General features: G+C 40.8%; 1 protein-coding gene and 1 long non-coding RNA gene across 2 annotated transcripts in view; one reads left to right on the top strand and one right to left on the bottom strand.

Moving 5' to 3' along the window:
* PTCHD4 (patched domain containing 4) overlaps positions 1–18,664 on the bottom strand; it is a 193,899-nt gene that overhangs the window by 37,862 nt on the left and 137,373 nt on the right. The gene's annotated exons all lie outside the window — the stretch shown is intronic.
* On the top strand, positions 4,031–15,087 carry LOC129647586 (uncharacterized). Its single transcript, XR_008712362.1, has 3 exons — positions 4,031–4,108; positions 9,179–9,279; positions 14,829–15,087. It is a non-coding gene; the product is annotated as an uncharacterized LOC129647586 (long non-coding RNA).

Raw genomic sequence — 18,664 nt, 5'->3', positions numbered from 1 at the left:
ATGAGACAGAAAGTTAAAGACTTAGAGTGAAACAGACTGAGTTGAAATACCTAAAACTGATCTGAAATTACAGAATCTGTCCAAAATCTGAAGGCTTATATCGAAGGCAATAATTAGAGAAAAATAAAACCACTTTGTACTTAAATCCTTCTGGTTGGCACTCCTCAATCTATCATTTAAAGAAATCTTTTGATTTTTAAAATATCTGAATTTAAATAAAATGCAGTTTTTGGTCTTCTAAAGACTCCTTCTCTGAGCTAAATTACAATATAATGTACAGTGAGCAGCTCTGCACTTAAAACACCATTATATCTTTCACAGTTCAATTTACACTAATAGTTTCAACACTACTATTTTGGATAAAACAAGCACTATGTTTTCAAAGAATCAGAAGAAAAGAATTGGTCCTTCCTTCTAAAATTCCAAAGCCACAAAGAAGGTAAATTGCTCAAGGTCATGTCTCAAGCTTAGTCTAGAACTGTATGCATCACCACTCAGCCTACTCCATTCAAATAACAAGTCAGGCTAAGGAAAGGCATCAGTGAAATGGACGAAGACTCTGATATACAGATGATGCATATTATCACGTAGGCGGATGCGTCAGAATACAGGAACTCCATAAATTGTGGTGTCCTGGGCTTGAAAGGTTTTCTTTTTAGCCTTCCTTTTTTAAGGATGCCATAACCCATTTAGATCATCTGCCAATACTGAGGAAAACACTTGATTTTTCTACATATATTCTTTAATAAATTTTCCCAAACTTAAATAAATTGAGATGCTGGAGGAAAGAGGTTTGAAGGCTTGCAGGTGCCAAATGAATACACTATATATATGTTTTGAATGTAGAGTTCCTGGAAGCTTGAAAGATTTATCTTCAGGGATCTCATCTTACTTTCTTGGAGATAAATATGCCTGAAAATTTATTTCTATCCTTATAGTGCTAAAGGCACTCATAAGGGAAAGAAAAAAGTAAATCCAAGTAGTTAGATGGTAAAAACAGTTGCAACCATTGAAAATGCATATGAAATAGAAAAAGTAAAACCCAAGCAGAACTTTTAATTTAACTAGTTGAAATGGTAAGGTCTAGTAGTGATTGGGGATGGGTGTGTGAGTGGAGCTATGGATATGATCTCTCATAAGGAGACGGGACGCTTTCACTGGAGAGAAGAGCTTCACAGTATTTTTTTTTTTTTTCTAGCCTAAACTCAAACTAGAATTGATCTTCTCTATGCAAACCCAGAAAGTCCTCTTAAACCCACCTCCAAGAGCAGTTGCAGAGGACATTTACAGGCTCTTGGAGCTGAGATTGATCATGTTTGTATCAGAAAGCCACCCTTTCAAAATTTTCATAGCCACCCTTTAAAATTTGGACTTCCCTTGTGTTTCAGCTGGTAAAAAATCCACTTGCAATGCGGAAGACCTGGGCTCTATCCCTGGGTTGGGAAGATCCCCTGGAGAAGGAAAAGCCTACCCACTCCAGTATTCTGGCCTGGAGAATTCCATGGACTGTATAGTCCTCGGGGTCGCAAAGAACTGGACATGACTGAGCGTCTTTCACTTCACTTTAAAATTTGCATAGATTAGGGCATTTCTAAGGAGAAAAAGAACTAACTAAAGGAATAGGAAGGTCATTGACAGAGTCAAAGTAATAAAGATGCAATGCCTTTCCATTAAATTTGAAATCGAGTTCTTTGCAATTAGTCCACTGGGCTCCGAACCAGGAAGAATCCAGATCAGCCTGGGGAAATAACACTGTGTGGGATGTAGGAGTGAGTAAGAGACTAGAGCCAGGGCCACTGAATGCCAGATGAGTTGAATCAGAGCTAATAAAGAGATTGTTCTATAGTAGGAATTTTGTGAAGATACTACAGATACTTAAATGAAAAGGGATTGGTAGCTAATGTTAGAATATTCGTACAGTATTTCTACTTGATTAGCTATTTAACAATCATAAATACTATAGAGGTCATTCCATATTGTAGGTTCAGTTATTAATGGTGTTTTTCCCCTTGTAAAGCGACTAACACTTTCACTTTTCCTTGTAAAATTCTAAATGGAAAAAAAATCATTGCAAATATTATGGCAGAGATTTTAGTTTTCTTCTAGTATATTTCCCCTCTGTAATAACAGAACCCCATTCACCTGCAGTTTTTATCTTGACACATAGCTATGTATACTGAAGTTTTCATCTACTGCTGCAACTAAGTATGACTACATGACTAAGTTCTGGGCAATGGAATACAAGAGGGAATGGTGTGTTCAACTTCTGAGTCTGGATATAAAAGCTTAACCCCACCTGCTCGCTGGGCGGTCTATGAGGTATGAGCCATGGTGGACTGGTGAGGATAGGAAAGCCCAGAAGAGAAACAAGGAAGAAGGGCTCTTGTACTTTGATTCTGTGAAGTTTAGGATGTTGAAACATGGCTTTTTATACCAGAACTGGGGCTTCCCAGGTGGCACTAATGGTAAAGAATCTGCCTGCCAATGCAAGAGACTTAAGAGATGCAGGTTCGATCCCTGGGTTGGGAAGATCTCCTGGAGGAGGGCAAAGCAACCCACCCCAGTGTTCTTGCCTAGAGAGTCCCATGGACAGAGGAGCCTGGCAAGCTACAGTCCATAGGGTCCCAGAGAGTTGGACATGACTGAAGTGACTTAGCATGCACACACTCATACTAAAATTATTAACTGGTAAGCAAAATAAGTTTTAATCATGTTTAAGCTGAACCCAAACTCACATCTAACTGAAAGGGTTATTTGCTCATTCATTCATCAAATTGATATTTTATGCATATTTTCTGCTAGTCATTATTGTAATGATACCAGCTTCTTGCTCTTGGGCTTCTCTCATAGCTCAGTTGGTAAGGAATCCACCAGCAATGCAAGAGACCCCGGTTTGATTCCTGGGTCAGGAAGACCCCCTGGAGAAGGGATAAGCTACCCACTCCAGTATTCTGGCCTGGAGAATTCCATGGACTGTATAGTCCATGGGGTCGCAAAGAATCCGACATGACTGAGTGACTTTCACTTTCACTTTCTTGCTCTTAATAGAGTAAAGGGGTTTCAGACAATAAATAAATAAAATAATATATAATTATAAATGTTGTAAACAGAAAAGCACATAGTAATCTAACCGAGAGTGAGATAGTAGGTGTGTATGGAGGCTACTTTTAATGAGTTAATTATGGACAACCTCTGTGAGGAGGTGACAATTAAGATGAGATCAGAATGATAAGAAGGAGCTACAGGCATATGTCAAAGATATTACAGGTCCAGTTCAGAACTACCATGATAGACAGAATATCACAATAAAGCAAGTGACACAAACTTTTTGGTTTCTCAGTGTAATATAAGAGCTATGTTTATATTAAACTAAGGTGTATTCAATATTAAGTATGAAACTGCATTATGTCTAAAAAAAGAGAAACTATTATGTACCTTAATTAAAAAACACTTTACTACCAAAAAGTGCTATCATCTGACAATGCAGGGTTGCCACAAACTTTCAATTTGTAAAACAAACAAACAAACAAAAAAACCCATAATATCTGCAAAGTGCAATAAAATAAGACTAGGAAGAGTGTTCCAGCAGAGGGGACAAGCAAGTGCCATAACCTCAAGTAGACCATGAGCTTAGAATTGCTGAGCGATGTCAGAAAACAGTGAACAAAAAGCAAGTGTAGAGGCATCCAAGGTCAGAGAGACTCACAGGTATCTAATCATGTAGAATTTCACAACAAGGGTGAGAAGCTTGTATTCTGATAGAATTGCAGTGGGCAGCTTTTGCGTGGCTTTTAAAAGGGCAGTGGCATACTCTGATTTTTAATCTATTTGAAAAGATGCTTTCACTGTTACAGAAGCAGGAAAAGGGTGTAACAAAAACAATGCTGTGGGCTCACCAAAACATATTTTATTTTCCTCCTGGCCGGATAGGAAGACTACATTACCCAGTCTCCCTTGCAGGTAGGCGGGGCCCTATGATTTCTGGCCAGTGGCATTTGGGTGGAAATGGTGTAGATCAGTTTAAGGCCTCAGTCCTGAAACTTCACCTGGGAATGCCTGCGAGTTCTTTTTTCTCCCATCTTCTGACTGGATGCTGTACTTTGAGGACGTAAGTGATGACAAAGTCTACTTGAAGGAACCTGGTCCTTGAATGACTGCATGGAGCAGAGTCTCCTTGCTAGAAATCATCCTTTATTGTGCTAAGCCACTGAAGTTTGGATATTCCTTGCTGAAGCAGTAGCTGAACCTGATTGCACAGACAGCTAGTGTGGTAGTCTAAGCCAGAAATGATACCGGCTTGGACCAAAGGTAACACTGGAGAGAGCATGCGGGGACTGGATTTGGGATATAATTTTAAAGTGGAGCAAACACAACTTAACTGATGAATGAGATGGAGATAAGAAAGATGAAAGAACAAAAACGCTAGGATTTTTACCAGAGCAATTCATTGTGTAGCTTGTAATTTCATTAACTGTGGGTGTTGGGTGGGGAGACATGGGAAGAGGCACCTGTATGTAGAGTGAGGGGGTCAAGCATTCTGCTCTGGTTAGGATACATTTTAGACACTTCTACAATGAAAGGGAAATGCTGGCTGTGTGCATCTGTATCCCAGAGGACAGGGAAGGGCTGAAGATCAATTTTGGAACCATCCAACGTGGACTAAATCAATGCCTGTATTCACAACACTTGTCCACTAACTAGGCTGTTTCTCCTGAATGTGCCCGCTTCTTACCACTGTTTTTGTTTGGGTTCACAACCGTTATAAAGGTACACAAGCGCAAGCGCACATGTTATTAGAGAGGAACATACGGAGATGTGAGCCGGGACAGGCAAGTAAAACACAGCGTGAAGAATTAGACCATGAATAGACACATTGGTTTTTAGTTAAACTTCTCTTCCCAGAAGAGTGAAAGCTACCACCCAAGTGTCAAAGAAAAGAACAGACAGGAAGACTGGGAATCTCTTGCTGTTGCTGCTAAGTCGCTTCAGTCGTGTCCGACTCTGTGTGACCCCATAGACGGCAGCCCACCAGGCTCCCCCGTCCCTGGGATTCTCCAGGGAAGAACACTGGAGTGGGTTGCCATTTCCTTCTCCAATGCATGAAAGTAAAAAGTGAAATTGAAGTCGCTCAGTCGTGTCTGACTCTTAGCAACCCCATGGACTGCAGCCTACCAGGCTCCTCCATCCATGGGATTTTCCAGGCAAGAGTACTGGAGTGGGGTGCCATCGCCTTCTGAAAAAAATTATTTGTAGTCCCACTGCTCTAAGATGACCACTGTCAACTATTACATTGTTCCATAAGCTACTCCCCAAATTTATTTATTTTTTCTTTAGGGGGGGTTAATTGGATAAGAAAAAGTGCCACCCTTCAATTTACATTCCTTTAAATATTAGCACATTAACAGATTTACCTCTCTATTTGCCACCTGGGAACATTTATCCTTTGTCAATTAACTGTTAATATCCTTAGACTTTTCCTACCCAAATATCCATCTTCCCATCTTTGAAGCCTTAGCTTTTAACTGTGTTTAAGGCCATTTGGGAAGATCCCCTGGAGGAGGGCATGACAACCCAAACTGGTATTCTTGCCTGGAGAATTCTATGGACAGAGGAGCCTCACAAAGAGTTGGACAAAACTGAAGTGACTTGGCATGCAAGGAAACTTGATATAAAACATTTCCCAGCCTCCTTCATAGAAAGGTGAAGCTATGTGACTAACTTCTAGCCTATGAAATGTTAGTGAAAATGCAGTATATCAGCTTACAGGAAATTTCCTTAAGAGGCAATGGCATGAATCCCTTATGTACATACTTCTTCCATCTTAATCCTGAAGACATGGCTATGATGGCTGAATCTCTATCTTGGATGCTGAGAACAAGGGCAGCCTCTATAGATGACTGCCAGGAAGTACACTGGGTTCCAGATCATGGGACAGTCACTACACTGGCCCTGGACTGTCCAAACTTCTATGTGAGAAAACAACAGATTTATATTTTGTTGAAGTTCCTATTTTATAGATTTCTGTTGCTCATAGCTAAGCCTACTCTTAACCAATATAGATATTGAATTCAACTTCTCATTTTCAAATAAATGTTAGCTTTGAGAGACTTCCTGAATGCCAGGTAGTTGTTGGAAGAAATCATGAAATACCTTTATTCTATAAAGTTCTCAGATTTTATATCTTAATTTGATCCCTTCCCTCTGACTGTTTCTTTTCCTTTTCTTTTCCCTTCTCCCTCTCCCTAGTCGTCTCTTTCTTCACCATCACATTCCTACTCTAGATGTGTGTGTCTCCTTTCCTTCACCAGGGCTTCCTCTGTCTCAGTTGGCCCCTTTCAGGCATTAGAGAGAGAGGCCGTGTTCAAGATGGTTGCAATGCCATTGGTTCATGACTTGGCAAAAGGATTAATCATGAGACCTGGGCTGGTTTTCAATCTCTACTTATTCCCTTGGCCGAGTGCCCTTGTGCAATAAACTGTATGTCCATGTTTACAACCAGCCAGTCCTTTATCTGCAGGTTCAGCTCATCTGCAATGTAACTCCAATAAAAATACATATATATGAACCTCTTAGTTTTTGGCCACCTCATGTGAAGAGTTGACTCACTGGAAAAGACTCTGATGCTGGGAGGGATTGGGGGCAGGAGGAGAAGGGGACGACAGAGGATGAGATGGCTGGATGGCATCATCAACTCGATAGACGTGAGTCTGAGTGAACTCTGGGTGTTGGTGATGGACAGGGAGGCCTGACATGCTGCAAATCATGGGGTCGCAAAGAGTCGGACATGACTGAGTGACTGAACTTAACTGAACTGAACTGAGTTTCAAAAAATAGTCATCTGGATTTAGCATCAAGTGTTACTATTTTTATTGGGTTTTCAGCTTAATGACTCTCTTTGCTTATCTTATTCCTGATTATAGTCAAGAATCCTACTGAGATTCATTTATTGTCTTCATATATCTACATGGTTGATACCATTTCTGGTAGCTTCTACTTGTGTTTGCCTATCTGGTTGTTTATTTTGCTTTTCTTAGCTCTTAGTATGTATTTGATTCTTATTGTCCCTATTCTCAGCTTCCTCTTGTGCTGATGTCTTTAAGACTGATGCAGGCTGGGGGACAGGAATGGATACAGAAATTAATTAACAGAAATGAATCAAACTTACTGAGTAGTCCCTGAGTCATGAATTAAATATTTTCATCATAGAAATGGTATTTTAAAATACTCTCCAAATTAGAGTGTAAGGGGGAAAATAAAAATATTCCATAGAGAGATTCCTCTATGTGCTTTCGGAAATAGTCTGATTTTCTTTATGCTCTTTCCTCTTAATTTCTGGGACTCAGTAATACATACTGTATTTTTTTCTTTTTTTTTTTTTAGAAATTCTAGTTGTCTTACTACTCTTTCCATCAATGTAACCAAAGATCTCTGTCCTTACACAAGTTATATAATTAAAAACATTTTTTTGTCCTGTTTTTCCAGAGTCCTCACACATAAATTCAACTTGCATGAGGCACAGTGTACAACAACCAGGACTAGCTCCATCTCGCCGTCACTTTCAACCAGATGCCCTTGGGGTTAAGAATGGAACTCCTACTACTGTTATTTTCCCCACTTGCCATAACCATACAGTGTGGTTCCTGTGCCCTTCATTTGATTCTTTTCCTTGCCCCAGTGCCAAGAGCAAAGATGAGTTCAAATTTGAGATTTATGTGTCATGGTCAAGATGATGTGCCTGTAAATCTGCTGTAAATGGTATAGGCTCCTTGTTAGGTTTTCCTGGTCTTAAATTTTATTTGTTGGATGGAAAAATGAGTTTGAACATGTAAGAAAGTTTGACTGCAAAGGTGAAGAGCTTCCATGGAATCAGCTCAGGGGATCACTGTCACCTCAGCCCTCTTGGGGCAAGCTTCCTGTCCTAGCCAAGGGTATGAATCCCTTGAAATCCCCTGATTTCTGAGTGGTAATTGGCAGTGCTGGGCTGAGAGCTATCACTAACAAAGTGTGAATGGAGGGCAAAATACTGTCTCAGATAGAGCTCCCCTTGACATTTCTGGGTCTTATTAACACGGCCATCAATATTTCTACCTGTGCAGGCTCTGTAGCGTGTCCGCTGAATCCTTTATTTTCTCACTGATTTCTACAAGAAATTCAATCTCATGGTCAATATCAACGGTCTCCTCTTCTGAGCCTTGCCCTCTCTTAAGCCACTGTCTCATTTGCTTAGCCAGATGGTTGGTCCAGGTCACTCCTGGTCAATACTGTCCCTCTGATGCCCAGCTTGGTGGAACCCTGACTATGTGGAAAGGCCCAGAGAGGGGAGACCCACTTCAGAATAAGCATGAGAGGAAGAGAAGGAGAAAGAGAAGGATGTCTAACAGGCTGCTTCAAATTTTTATCAACGTGAAGATTATGATGGCTTTGAAACTCAGTGGTACAGAGGCACTCTAAATGAGGGAAGATTTCGGAGGTGACATCATCAAGTGGATGGACCCAGGAGTGAATCTCAGCATGCCACTTGCTTTTAAGTATGCTGGGCAGGTTTCTTAATGCCACGAGTCTCAGTTACCCCATTTGAAAAGAAAAGATTATGGCATCTCCCTTAAAGTCATATGAAGATTATAGGAGATAAAATATGTGACCTGCTTAGCACAATATCTGGCCCATAAAGTGCATTGTGTAACTGGTATTTTGAAAGAGCAGGTCCCAGAATCCTGTAAGAATTTTTTACTGAGGCTTGTTGAAAAACAGCTGAGAGCTCAGGACTTCCCTATGGCTCCAGCGGTTAAGACTTTGTGTTTCCATTGCAGGGGCATGTGTTCCATCTCTGGTTAGGGAACTAAGATCCTGCATGCTGTGCATTGCTCAACCAAACAAACCAAAAAAACCCAAACAACAACAAAAAACAGCTGAGAGCAGATTGTAATGTTTTCAAGCAAAGAACACAAATACAAGCCTTTACCTCTAAGTTTTTCTTTCTTTCCTCTTACTCAATTCAAATCTCTACTCAAATGTTGCCTCCTAAGAGAAAATTCCTCCAACCATTCTATGTAAAATAGCACTACCCATCAGTTCAGTTTCTTTTCCTTATCTTGATTTGTTTTTCTGCACAGTACTTGTAACCAGACATCATATTATGTATGGTTTTTGTTACTGAGAGTGTGGTTTCCTTCCACAGCATCTAAGCTTCATAAGGCAAGAGACTTTGGTTTATTGCTGTATCCCTACTGCCAAGAAGAATATCTGGAACAAAGAAGGCATTAAATGAAGATTTGTTGGGTGAGTTATGATGAATCATTTTTCCTACTTCCTATTTATTAATATATTGCTTTTATGGTGAATATCTGCAGCTACATATAGACAGAAGTTTAGGTATGAGTGGCAGGGTATTTTCCTAGTATTCTCTGTTTTCTTGGTCATGAAAGTGTTAGTTGCTCAGTCGTGTCCGAGTCTTTGCAGCCCCATGGACTGAACCCGCCAGGCTCCTCTGTCATGGGATTTTCCAGGCAACAATCCTGGAGTGGCTTGCCATTTCCTTTTCCAGGGGATCTTCCTGACCCAAGGATCAGACCCAGTTCTCCTGCATTGCAGGCAGATGCTTTACCATCTTGAGCCACCAGGGAAAGTCCTTTAATTTATGGCAACAACTCATGTGGTGGAAACAGATTCTGCTCCCCAAGGACCTGACAAATCCCTTTTGGATTTACTGTAACCCTAAAAGAAAGCCAAAAGCATCGTGGCTCCTTAAAATTGTTCATGATCCTGTCTCTCAGAGCCCAGGACCTGTGTCAACCTCCACAAGATTCGGAATTCAAAAGCTTTTGTGACTTTCTCCGTCGCTTTTAGTCACTCTTTCCTTCTCAAGAAATCTGTCCAGTTTTTTTTGTTTTTTTTTTTCTTTTTCCTTCCTCTCAGACGCGGGACTGCTGCTTACTCTGTTTTCAGTCGCAGGGACAATTCATCATGGCTTGTTTCCCAACTCACTCCCGGTTGAACAGGCCTCTTTAATGTCGTTTCTTCTGTTGAGCAAAGAACAGGTTCTGGGGATTGATTATCTCAGCATCCTGCACTAATGAGCAGTTTGTTGCTCAGAAACCGCTTTTTATCTGGGTGCCGGCAGGAGGGGCTTCCAGGATCCCTGCCTTGGACTCTGGCTCATCTTCCTCCTTCTGTCAAGGCCAGCAGGCACAAAACACCATGCTGCATTCAAGGGGCCTGGGGCTTAACTCATTCTTGTTAGGAAAGGACATCTGAAGGACATCCTCCCTTCAATATTGTAACTGTGATAGTGTAGAATCCTTGACAGGGCATTGGTCAGAAAGTCACCACCGGAGGTGAGGAAGAAAGGTGAGTTCTGGGTCGACAGTGGCTAATGGGCCGATATCTCGCCTGAGGGTGGGAAACTTCAGTTTTTAAAATGAAGTCTATCAGTTAAATATGTGTATGTATATATATGGTATACAATATATTATGCTAAAGAGATATGACTATTTTTGAAAATAGCTACTTCTTTGGTAAAAAGTGAGATATAATTATCCTTTATTTCTATGTGACAAATCTCTGATTTTCTGTAACTTAAATCCCATATAAAGACTAGGTTATCTATAAGATAACTTATGCATTTCTGTTCAGGCTATGAGCTTTGAACAGATAGCATCAGCTTGACTTGGGATCTCTTTAGAAAGGCAGAGACTCAGGCCCCACGCAAGATCTGTTGGGTCAGAGCTTGCATTTTAACCCGCTCCCAAATGATTCACATGCCCTTACACATCGTGAAGCACTGATCATCAGCTCTAATATTTTGAGATTCTAAGATTATATTTCCTAGGTTAAATAATGTTATTATCTAAATGCAAATAATAGCATGCAGTGGAAAGAACATAGATCTCAATTTGAATTTCAGCTCCATCACTAACAATTTTTGGGAAAATATTCTACCTTCAGTTTTCTAATTTATAACGTGGAGAAAATAATATTGGCTTCAGGGTAGATGTGGGGTTAAAAGGGATACACATAAAGCACTAGCACATGCAATGTCTGGCACCCAAGTCTGATAACTAGTATAATTAGTTCATTAAAATCTATACAGTTATAGGATTCTTGAGACTCAAGTTCATTTGGTAGAAAGCCAGTGTGTGTGTGCTTAGTCGCTCAGTCACGTCCGACTCTTTGCAACCCCATGGACTGTAGCCCGCCAGGCTCCTCTGTCCATGGGATTCTCCAGGAACACTAGAGTGGGTAGCCATTCCCTTCTCAGGGGATCTTCTGGACCCAGGGATCGAACCAGTGTCTCTTGTATTACAGAAGGATTCTTTATCTTCTGAGCCACCAGGGAAGCCCAGAAAGCCAGTATCATTGTCCAATGGCAACTGGAACATGGGCAAGGATGTGGAGTAAAGGGAACCCTTGTGCATTGTTGGTGGGACTGTAAACTGGTGCAGTCACTCTGGGAAAAAATTATGGGGGTGCCTTAAAAAACTAAAAATAGAACTACCACATGATCCAGCAATTCTAGTCTTGGGTATATATCCAAAGAAAATGAAAACACAAGTTTGAAAAAATATATGTACCCAATATTCATAGCAGCATTATAGCCAACATGTGGAAACAACCTGAGTCTCCATCAACAGATGAATGGAGAAAGAAGGTAGGGTGTGTGCATACTGAGCCACAAAAAAGAACGAAATCATGCCATCTGAAACAACATGGATGGACTTGAAGGGTTATGCTAAGTGAAGTAAGTCAGAGGGAGAAAGACAAATACCGTATGATATAACTTATACATGGAATCTAAAAAATAAAGCAAACTAGTGAATGTAACAAAAAAGGAATAGACTCACTGGTATAGGGGACAAGCTAGTAGTTACCAGTGGGGAGATAGAAAGAGGGCAGGAGAAGATAGGGATATGGGATTAAGAGGTACAGAGTACTATGCAGAAAATGAGTAAGTCACAGGGATATATTATACAGCATAAGGAATATAACCAATATTATATAATAACTAGAAATGGCAGCATAACCTTCAAAGATTGTGAATCACAATGTACATCTGAAAATATTATAAAGCAACAACACCTCAATAAAAAATAAAAGATAAAAAGGAAGAACTATGAGAGGGCAGGAGCTCTCCGTGGGGATGAGCAGTCTCCCTGTGTTAGTCTCTTTCTGCAGGATGCTGAACTAGCAGGGTTCTCATTCACTGCTAGTCCTCTTGTCCATGGGTTCCGGCTCGCAACCAGTGATGCTACTCACGTCTACCTGAGTTCTTTGCCCAATAGTATCTGTGTCAAGAATAAAGAGTGACAGATAAAACAGCCACCTTTTAATCTACGTGGTATAAGATGCTATGATATAGAAGCCAGAACTGGATCTCATAAAAAAAAAAAAAAAAAAGGAGCAGGAGAAGAACATTCTACCAGGGCTGAGACTTGCAGTCTAATTACATGTAGACAAATATCTGACTCATCTTTTCTAGTACATTTCATAAATCTAAGCCTTGGAGTTTTCATTTTTCAAAGGAGAGAATACTGGATTAAATATCTTTACACTTTAAAAATGGATGATTTCTTCCTTTTTTATCTCACATGCACTGAGATGAAAAATCCATGGATTTTGGGGGAAAATTTATAAATTTTATTATCTTTCATATTATTTAATATCACCCTAAATAACTTAGACTAAAACATTTTTATGATTTTTTTTCTCTCCCTCTCTGTGTCCTCTGAGCCACCCCTCTCCCCCCACCAAGTACAAGTGGTTCAGTTCTTCCCGTAATGTTAAGTTTTCATAAAGAATGGAAGCACCGTCTTCAGATAACTTCTGCTTCAGTCTCTGACATGGACCACTCCTGCAGCAGGGGGAGGCAAAAGCCTGGCTCCCCCTGAGTGAGTGAGTGTTTCGTGCTCAATCCTGTCCCACTCTCTGTGATCCCATGGACTGTAGTCCACCAGACTCCTGTCCATGGGATCACCCGGGCAAGAATAATGTGGTGGGTTGCCATTTCCTTCTCCAAGGGCTCTTTCCCTCCCAGGGATGGAACCCCCTTCTCCTACGTCTCCTGCATTGGCAGGCACATTCTTTACTACTGAGCCACCTGGGAAGCTCTGGCTCCCCCGACAGGGACAGTACACAAGGGGAGCTGAGATTACCAGTATGTCTGGACTCCTTTGCAGAAGCTCTGCCACCAGTAGCTAAGGGCACTCAGGCTGCCAGGTAGCATCCGTGTCGTTGGTAGTGGGCGTGGGGAGCAACCTCTCTGCCATCCTTTTCTGCGCTCAGGAGCATGCGCTTTGTACTGATGCAAATCCACGCAGAGAGGAGTGCGAGGTTGTCTTGAGGACTAAACCCAGCCACTAAGTCAAGAACATGGATCTGGGCCTGTCAGCAAGAGCTGTCTTTCCTCGTGGAACAGGGAATTCACACAGCTCCTTTTGAACTGCCCCCCTCGGCTAAGGCCCCTTAACCTGAATGCACATCGGAATCAACTTAGGGATCCCTTTCTGGACCCTCCCTGGAAACTCCCTTGCTGGCTGAAATAGGGCTTCTGTATCAAGGGCCATTCAAATGATTAAAGAGTAACAAGTCTCAAAAAATGGATATGCCCAGTAGGCACCAACAATATAGGTGAGCATCCATTTGCCCCTACATTCCACCAAGACCAGGTATTACCATCTTAGATCTTCCCTTTTTCCCTGTGGACACAGAAGTTCAGAACTCTAGGATGAGAGCAGAGGTGAGTGATGGGGGCAGGGGTATGGAAGGACAGACACATGGCCAATCACCTCGCCAATCACCTCCTCCTCAGGACCATCTTTTCTGGAGAGGGAACAGAATGACTTACAGATTACGACCTGGCAATCTTGAGTTTCTAGACTGTTTTAAGAAGGGCTATGCTTCCCCTCAGCCATGCTCTACTCCACCCCCATGCCTTTGTCTGTAACGTCATTATGAACTCAAATCCCAAAGAGTTGGGGGGTTCCCTGGGACTGGGATTTTATCAAATATATGAACAACGTTCATGTGTAGAAAAACTATTGACTTGACCATGAGATTGCAAACCTACTTATTTATCTCTTTTCCTAAGTGTGGCTATTCTGAGGCCAGATTCCCTTTCAATCTGAAGTTTACTTTCCCAGAATGGCCTTCCTCTGAATCACCTAACCCAGTGTGTGTGTGTGTGTGTGTGCACGCGCATGCATGTGTGTTCAGTTGCTTCAGTCATGTCCGACTCTTTGTGACCCCAAGGACTGTAGCCTGCCAGGCTCCTCTGTCTATGGGATTTTCCAGGCTAGACTACTGGAGTGGGTTGCCATGCTCTCCTCCAGGGGATCTTCCCGACCTGGGATAGAACCTGCATCTCCTGTGTTGCCTGCATTGCAGGTGAATTCTTTACCAACTGGGCCACCTCGGAAGCCCACCTAACCTAGTACCCAGGTCTAATAAGGTAGTTCTGGGACCTTTCTGCACATAGATGAGGTCTCACCAGGAACACAATTCAAAGGTTTAACTTGTCTCAGGCTTGGTTTTGGGGAGAAATATTTTATTCCCATATGCAAATGAAAGTATGTAAACAATGCTGTTTGCTAAAGTGAAAAATGTGAGCACGGACTTTAAAATATGGTTTCTATTTCTATGTAAATTTTCCTGTAATATTATGGTTAAAGAGGAAATAATTTGAACTGGAATTTATAATTTGGTAACTTCCATCTTGCTACTAGGTTTGTGCACTAAAAAAACAAAAAACAATTGCCTCTTCTTTCCCTGCTCCTCCTCTCCTCCTTCTTATTTTAATTCTTAATTCTTATTCTTGCTCGGTAATACACTGCAAGGAGATCAAACCAGTTAATCCTAAAGGAAATTAATCCTGAATATTCACTGGAAGGACTGATGCTGAAGCTGAAGCTCAGATACTTTGGCCACCTGATGCGAAGAACTGACTCATTGGAGAAGACCCTGATGCTAGGAAAGATTGAAGGCAGGAGGAGAAGGGGATGACTAAGGATGAAATGGTTGAATGGCGTCACTGACTTGATGGACATGAGTTTGAGCAAGCTCTGGGAGTTGGTGATGGACAGGCGTGCTGCAGTCCATGGGGTAACAAAGAGTCAGACATGACTAAGCGATTGAACTGAACTGAATATACTGTATTAGTTTTTCAAAATAAAAGGCTTTTAATCTTTTGTTTTGTCTGTCATTCATGTAAACAATCTTGTAGTCCATGTGAGGTGAGGGGGGATTTCCTCATTCAGTAGCTCTGTTTTATCAGGATATTGGCTTACCTAAGCTCACATGGACAGCGAAGCCTGGCGTCCATGGGGTTGCAAAGAGTCAGACACACCTGAGTGACTGAACTGAACTGAATCACACATGCACTGGAAGATTTCCTAGCGACTGAGTTTTAAAAAACTGCTCCTCTGGCAGTTAAAAAAAAAAAAAAAAAGCTTATCCAAATAATTTTGAAAAGAGCATTACTTATCTAAGATGAGTGAAAAATTTTCATCTCAAGTTTAGCAAGGAATAGCTTCTAAAATTGGCACTGACAATTATTTCCATAAATAGGAAAGAGAAAAAAATAAATCTAAGGAATTTCTGAATTAAAGTGGATCTTATTTAAGGAAGGGACTTACTGCTTGGGATAAAATTCACAAAAGGCCTTTTTAAACTAATAGGGAAGAAAAATCTAAAGTTACTTTTGGCCTTTTCTATAGTCTTCATTGATCTGGATTATATTATACCAATGGATAACAGGTCTACCATTTAACCTCCCCTTTTTAGCATTTACCCCAAACAATGTTATCTCCCTGAGCATTCCCAGTCCTGAAAAAGCCGATGTCTTCTACCTTTGTTATACCACTATGTCTCGTGTATGCTGCTGATAAGTCACTTCAGTCATGTCTGACTCCGTGTGACCCCATAGACGGCAGCCCACCAGGCTCCCCCATCCCTGGGATTCTCCAGGCAAGAACACTGGAGTGGGTTGCCATTTCCTTCTCCAATGCATGAAAGTGCAAAGTGAAAGGGAAGTTGCTCAGTCGTGTCCGACTCTTGGTGACCCCATGGACTGCAGCCTACCAGGCTCCTCCGTCCATGGGATTTTCTAGGCAAGAGTACTGGAGTAGGGTGCCATCGCCTTCTCTGATGTCTTGTGTATAACCCTAAGCTATTGTATTACATAATGTTACACTATGTCACATTAGAGCATCTATCTTAGTGCATAGAAATTCCTAGACTTGACACATTTCTGCCCACTCTACTTGATGCTGTGTTCCTTGAGGACAGGGACCAAATTTTAATAATCTTTTTTCTCCCAAGAGCTAAGACAGTTCTTGGTACAGTTGATACCCAATAAATGTGTTTTTACTGTTGAATGAATGAATCAATGTGCAATGTCCTAATATAAGGAACTTATCATAATGGTAGTTGAGAGAAAAAGTATTATAACTAATCATGGCCTTCCCACTTTAGAATGGAAATTCATAAATGAAAACAAGATTTGAGTTGAATCTTGCCATATCTGGGATATAGAGAATGTTCTTGGATAGTAGTGCTCTAAATTTAGCTACATTTAGAAAGAAGCTGTTTTTAAAATTATGAATTGGTACCTAACACAATTCTAATAACTAGACAATTTTAAATATGAATTCATATCAAATGCTATGTAAGCAGCTTGATATGCAACATCTTTATGATCGGTACAAAATGAAAAAAACAGTGAAGCAAGTAAAGTAACCCACGTAAAAAAAAGACTATTTACATATTAAAATTAAAAGCTTATTTGAGCTAAGGATTTTAACTCCGGGAAGGAAGATATAAAAGTAAACAAAATTCAAATAGGTCACTGAATATCAAGAACCTACCTGCAGTTACCCTTCTTTACTCTTTACATTTATAATTAATACATCCATAATAAGGAAGAGAACCTGATAAGCCCAAAGAGATGCTTCTGTAGCAGTTCACTATAACCCTTACTCCCTGAGTCTTCCAAGTACTTTAAGTATCTACCTGTCTTGAAGAAAACATAAATAACTTTATCCCTTCCCTTCTTGCAGTCAGAAAAATGTTGTAAACAATGACAAATCACCGTTGCATTTTAGTTTATGACACCCTGATGCCATAAACGCTCATAGAGGTGGAATTGTGAATTTCCAGACAGGAACCCCAGGCTGCTAGAAGGGATTTGAATCATTGCCTGGGGAGTGGGTCCTGCTGGCTTTGGTGCTATTTTGTAGATGATTTATAGACATTCAGTGTGTGTACAACTGGATGCCAGCACTGGCCACCTTGATCCTAGTTCACATCTAAGTATCTGTTTGTGGTTCCATCCCTCATGTATTTTGTGTTTCACGCTAGTGGGAGCAGCCCGTCCTCTGTACAGATCGGTGAGTCAGAGGTCAGGCCAATGGGGCAATGCCTCCTGCTCTTTTTTTTTTCCTATAGCTTTTCTACAGCCACTTAGATTCACTTTTTCTGTGACAAAAATGTAATCTTAGGTAAGAAACTTGCTTTGACGCATTCTATCCACCTCCACGTCCTGTGGTTGAAGCTGGGTCAGCGTCCTTACATCAACTGTCAGAAAATAGCATGATTTTTCTAAAGTGTATGGAAAAGAAGGAAGAAGGAGAAAGAAGTGAGTGGGAGGAGAAGTAGCACATTGGGGTCAGCACAGAGGCACACTCTTTGAAAGGGCAACAAAGCCGGATGTTCTGCAGACACGACAATATTTTACACCTCAACATTCAGCTATACTAAATAATTCCAAGGATACATTTCCAGCATATCTGAGTAATTTCGCTTTGCACATAGATATTTGGGATCTGACAGAAAGTCAGTGATAGGGACATTGATTCCTAAAGTAGAATTTATCCAAGAGGTTTCTTCTTAGTCTCCACAACATCAAATCTTACAAAATTTTAGCTATCAGTGTCACTAGATCATCATATTTCTATGTATTCCCAGGGGTCTACAGCATACACTAAAGAAAATATTTTAGGAGACTTTCTTTGCAGAAAACCCAAAATGAAACATTCATGAGAGCTATGCATGCTTAGAAAGTATGTGGGGTGCTGTCAAAACTTACACTTTAAGTGACAGTTCTGCGTCAGCTCAGAGTAAGCTAGCAACTTCACATGCATAGGCAAGGTCTTGGAAATATTTGTGCTTTCATATTATAACTATTAGTATTATCAAGAAGTTCGTGTACTCATGAAGAGTAATGTTATACTCCAACTTTCCTTTTAGTTACCTATGAAGGAGTGTGGAGTATGCCTGCTCTAATACCTTGTTTGCCAAAAAACATCCCATGGAACTACATCTGAATATGAATTTCTATATTGGTTTTTACTCTGGTTGTTTAAAAACGGTTAAACATTCAGAGATGTAGGGAAGTACTTACTTGGATTCCTCAGGACACACTGTTTTGCATTTTTCAGAAAATTCAGACAAAAGTAAGAGTAATTTGACCCTTTTTTTCCTCTTAAGTGTAATAACATCAGGCTTCCTCTTTCTGCTTAATGGGACACATTGCTGACAATAACTAGCTAATACTTATTAACCTTGTGCCATGTTTGGTAGGGCTTCCTGGGTGGCGCTAGTGGTAAAGAACCCACCTGCCAAAGCAGAAAATGTAAGAGACATGGGTTCTATTCCTGGGTAGGGAAGATCCCCT

This window comes from Bubalus kerabau, chromosome 3, assembly GCF_029407905.1.
Source record: "Bubalus kerabau isolate K-KA32 ecotype Philippines breed swamp buffalo chromosome 3, PCC_UOA_SB_1v2, whole genome shotgun sequence".
Taxonomy (NCBI): Eukaryota; Metazoa; Chordata; class Mammalia; order Artiodactyla; family Bovidae; genus Bubalus; species Bubalus kerabau.
This window is presented reverse-complemented; position numbering and strand designations above follow the sequence as displayed.